This window comes from Camellia sinensis, chromosome 9 (genome assembly GCF_055761805.1).
Source record: "Camellia sinensis isolate YWXY chromosome 9, ASM5576180v1, whole genome shotgun sequence".
In the NCBI taxonomy this organism is placed as follows: domain Eukaryota; kingdom Viridiplantae; phylum Streptophyta; class Magnoliopsida; order Ericales; family Theaceae; genus Camellia; species Camellia sinensis.
In genome coordinates this window covers 1,282,110-1,287,283 of record NC_138969.1, presented here as the reverse complement: position 1 = coordinate 1,287,283, position 5,174 = coordinate 1,282,110, and the positions used below count along the sequence as shown (strand labels likewise).

At 32.2% G+C, this 5,174-nt stretch overlaps 1 non-coding gene across 2 annotated transcripts; it reads right to left on the bottom strand.

Annotated features, from left to right (window-relative positions):
* Nucleotides 1-414: 414 nt before the first annotated feature.
* Nucleotides 415-4,800, bottom strand: LOC114282523 (uncharacterized). 2 transcript variants are annotated; one of them, XR_014339301.1, is made up of 4 exons: nucleotides 4,297-4,800; nucleotides 3,753-3,944; nucleotides 1,978-2,020; nucleotides 415-1,871 (listed from the first exon to the last, which is right to left on the bottom strand). It is a non-coding gene; the product is annotated as an uncharacterized LOC114282523 (transcript). The 2 variants fall into 2 exon arrangements; XR_014339300.1 differs by lacking the exon at nucleotides 4,297-4,800 and having other exon boundaries at nucleotides 3,753-4,143.
* Between the last annotated feature and the right edge of the window lie 374 nt (nucleotides 4,801-5,174).

Genomic DNA, 5,174 nt, shown 5'->3' with positions numbered 1-5,174 from the left:
ATGAACCAGAAACAAAAATTATGATAAACCAGACCATGAATCAACAATTTAAACATGAAGCATAGAGAGAGAGGGAGAGAGGGAGAGAGGTACCGGAGAGCTCCAATCGGGGTTCGAAGCAGAGAGAGAAAGAAAAGATTATCCCACTGTATCCACAACTATATGACCTTGAACAAAATTTACTCTGAGAATTAGGATTGTAACCAATGATTAGTGGATGAAAAGTGGATGAATTTACACCGTGCCTTTAGTTTTATTCTCCAATACACATACACACATGTAATATTGTATTTCATTGTTAGGTCTCCAATATGTAATATTGTTCTAGGATCGTAATAGAGATGGTGTGTTCAAGTAATGCTTATGATGATAGACTGATAGTGTTAGAAAAGGTGTTAATGCAAGACTCGCTATTGTGAATGCAAGACTCGCTCATACGTGTGTGTGAAAGACAAATGTAAATTTGATAATTTTAGAGAGAATTCTGGAAAATTCAAACCCAACAATATAAAATGAAAAGAAATCATTTACCCCAATCAATCAGATAGAGATACAAACCAGTTGATAGAACTTTGAATGAAATTTATTGATACATATCAGCAGAAAAAATTTCAGCAGATAAATTGATAGAACTTTGAATGAAATTTATTTATACTTTGAATGAACTTTGAATGTAAACTTTGATATGCATCAGTAGATTTATTGTTTGATATGTATCAGTAGATAAAATTTGATCAGATGTTGATACATATCAAATAAAATAAATGATTAGCAGATTCTTTGTTTGATATGTATCAGCAGATTTATTGAAAATAAAAAAATGTTAGAAATGTTTGGTTAACAATTGGTCCATGTATCAATTTACACCCTCATAAAACAAATCCAAATAAATAATAAAACCCCTTTGAACCAATAGGACAATTAATTAGTGCCGCCAATCATAACAAATAACTCTTTCAAAATCATTAGTGAGTGAGCAACAAAAAGAAATAAAAAAATGTTAGAATTGTTTGGTTAACAATTGGTCCATGTATCAATTTACACCCCCAGAAAACAAATCCAAACAAATAATAAAACCCCTTTGAACCAATAGGACAGTTAATAAGTGCTGCCAATCATAACAAATAACTCTTTCAAAATCATTAGTGAGTGAGGTGAGGTGAGGTGTGGCGTGGCGTTCAATGGATATTGGGGTAATATCAGCTTAATTATTCTGTTTGATGAAGAATCAAACTATAGTATAATGTCTCTCCATCTATCTATTTTACAAAGACAACTGAAAAGCATATCATGTTTTATTTATTTTTGTTAATTTAGTACTTATCATATTCCATTAAAAAAAAAATAACAAACACAAACAATTACTTTGGGTTTGTTTAAAAGGAAAGAAAAAAAATTAAATTTATGAGTTAATATGTTTATATACTTTAACAGTATAGTAAGAATTTTCAAAATTGTCCATCTATTAAATGCATTCAAACTTAACAAAATGATGATAACAGTATTAGTTTCTTGGCTTTTCAAGATGGATAACTATTTTGGGACATCCCAAACAACAATGGAAGGTGGGTGTACATACTCTGCTAGTAAGTGTAAATATCATCAATATCAATTTCACCAATAATTTTCCAATTTTAACTCAAATATATAAACCCAGATATATAAACCCAAATTCTAAACTAAAATTACAACTCAAATTATCAACAATTGAAGTATTTGCATGTGAGAGTATTTAATAAAAAACAGAACCAGATAGAGAGAAAATGGCAAGAGAAGAAAACAAAGGGGAACAGAGAGAGAAGAGGAATAGAGACAAAAATATTACCTTGCACAGATAGAAGCCTCAGGTTTGGTGTGGCTCTGAAGTAGCTCTGTTTCACCAAATGATAAGCCATGAACCATAAACGGAAATGATGATAAACCAGAAACCATGAATCAACAATTTAAATATGAAGCACAGAGAGAAAGAGAGAGAACCTGAAAACTTTCTGCTTTCTTCGCAAGCCTTTCAAGCCAAAATCTGAAATTTCAAGCGGAAACTGAAATCATTAGATTTTATTTTTTAACATATCAAATGTTGATCAGCAGATTTATGCTATATAGTACAAAGAATCCCAATTGATGTGAATTCTCTATGGTTATTTGCATTGAGATTGTTTGTTCATCCTATTGTTGCTTTAATTGCTGAAAATTTAGTTAATTGTTTCTGATTGTGATGCGAAGTTCGGTGATTCTCTGTAAATTCATGTACACTATGTCTGTAAATTCATGTACACTATGTTTGTAAAAATATTTTGAATATCGTTTAATTAAAACCGGCTGCTATGAAGAATGAATAATGCCCCTGCTCTCATGAGTCATACCCCCAGTTTAAGGTGAGTACGCATGTATAGACTGACTATGCATTTTTGTGGGGGAGTATTTGAAAAAAATGTGACAATTGTTGCTTTTGTTTTCATTTTTATATTTATTTTTTCTAAACTCGAACAATGATCATTAGGTGAATCATTTAGTGATTTTAAAATTTGAGTAATGAGAAAGACTCAAAAACTGTAATCTAAGACTCAAATGTTGATTAAAAAAATGAACAATTCAAATCTTAATATTATTTTAGTCTGCTATTATGATAATTTGAATTGTTCATTTTTTCAAATCCTATGTATAAATTAGTTATGAGAAAAATTAGATTGATAAGATAATTATAACTACATTATTTCATCATATATATTTGTCTTAAAAAAATAGACGATAAGTATAATTTTAAAAATAATCCACAATTTTTTTTTATATATATAAAATCACATAATTATAATAATTTACAAATAACAAATAAACAAATTAAATAATTTTATGGTATATCTACATACATCCCCACAAAGCCTCCAACTCACATAGTGGATTGGGAAGAATTCTCCCCCTACTATAAATAAGACAATAAAAGACTAATAAGGAGATTCAAATCGAAAAGCAAGTCCATTAAAATTATACTCACACCATACTAATAAATGCCGTTATTGTGTATCCAATTGTAACACCTATGAGATTACCATACTAAGCTATTCCACATAGCTTCACCTAGAAATGACCCAAATCCATGAATATTTGACATTTCTACCTTTACCCATATCATAGTTTCAACAACAATAAAACTAATCATAAAATTAATCACAAAAGATACACGGGAAACAAATATAACTACAAATATTAAACATTGGAGCTAAAAATATATCAATGTATTGTAAGCCCCAAATTACAGATTGTAAGCCCCAACTTACAAATATAAAAACAGATTGTAAGCCCCAAATTACACAGATTGTAAGCCTCAATGAACCCAATTTTAAACCCAGACAGATGAAACTAAAAATATATCAATGTATTCATGAATGTAAAAAAAATATCAAACCCAAGAATGTTATAAACAATCCTAAAAATGTATGTATTCATGAAATGAAGGAGAAGAACAGAGAGAGAAGGGGAAAAAATATCAAACCCAAATCACACCAATCAAACCCAAGAGTAGTAAGTAGTGATGGTCCATGTTCCTGATGGTGATCAGGAGCATGCACAATATGTATACATTAACTGTCTAAAATCTATGTAGTCCTATTTTATCATTGTGTTCAGCATTGAACAATGAACTCAAACTGTAAGAGCTTGAGTATGAAATGGATATATTGATGAGTAGACTCCTGAAATGTTGCATTTCCTTCTAACAACTAATTGGAAAAGGAATTCATAAATATGGAACTAACCAGAAAACCATGGAAAATCGGGCATGCATTTCCTTTAGAATCCCATCTGGTGTTGTGCCCAAGAACATGGAGGGTTTGAAGGTGAAATTTTCCCCTGCTCTTTTGCAAAGTTTCAACTATCTTTACACACAAAGGAAAGGAATAGCCTTCCAATTTTGCCTTTCTTTCTGCCCTAGTACCATCACTGGCACACTGCATACAAAAATTCAATACATTCAATTCAACCTACATCTCTGGAATATCAAAAACAAAGTAGAGGATCTTGGGGCAGACTTGAGGTGAGGCATCTTCGAACAAAGAACAAAGAACATCCACACCACAGAGGAGCAATAAGTCACAAAAAAAAAAATTTTGAACAAAACTCTACAACAACACATTTCAATTTTCTTTTTTTTTTCCCTTACAAAAAAACCCTAAAAAAAAAATCCCAAATTCTACAACAACAACAACAGATTTAACTTTTCTTTTTTTTGCCCCCTTAAAAAAATCCTTTTCAAAAAACTAATTCTACAACAACAGCAGATTTCAATTTGTAGTTATATACCTGTAGGTTGGAGTCGGTGGACAGAATCGGGCTGGTCGGAGAGAGAGAGCCGAGAGAAGACAGATCCGTCGACAGAAGAGAGTCCGGCGGGATTGAGAGGCGAGAAGCGAGTCAGGCGAGAGACTCGACTCGATCGTCGGATGGAGGGAGGCTCGGTCGGTGACAGCCTCGGTCAGGTCGAAGAGAAGGGTTGTAAGGGAAGGAGGAGTAGCGTAGCGAAGAGGGAGGGTGGGTATCGAAGAGGGAGGGTGGGTATCGAAGGGTTGGGTATCGAAGAAGGAGGGTGGGTATCGATGGGTTCGAAGGGTCTTCAATGGCTGTGGTGATGAGAGACACTATGACAGACAACGTGGGAGAGAGGGAGCTGAAGAGAACGTGGGAGAGAGGGAGAGATGAACTCAAACGGGTGGGAAATGTATCTCTGATTCATCTTGGCCGTTGATCTAAGCTCAAGATTCATCTTGGCCCTTAAAACCAAATGTATCTCCCATACATTTTAAGACATTTTCAAAATCCATCTTGCCTTATTATATAGATTTTTATATTTTTTAATTACTCCATATCAAAAAATTATTGTTTATTCCTAGAGTGAGTTGAGGTGGTGTTTTACGTTAATGGTTATTGGTTAAATCAATGAGATTCTTCATATTTTTATCTCTTTTTAAGAGATTTATATACATACCTTTCAATAAATAGAATGACATAATATTCTAAGACTAATTAATAACTTCTCCCCAACACCAATTCATGAATCTCAATACTCCACAAATCACAATCAACTTGTTTAGTTTTGGTTTTCATAAACACTTTTCAAAAAATTCTACTTATTTATTTATTTTGTTTTCATTGAATTTTGTTAATATTTTAAGTAATTTTTA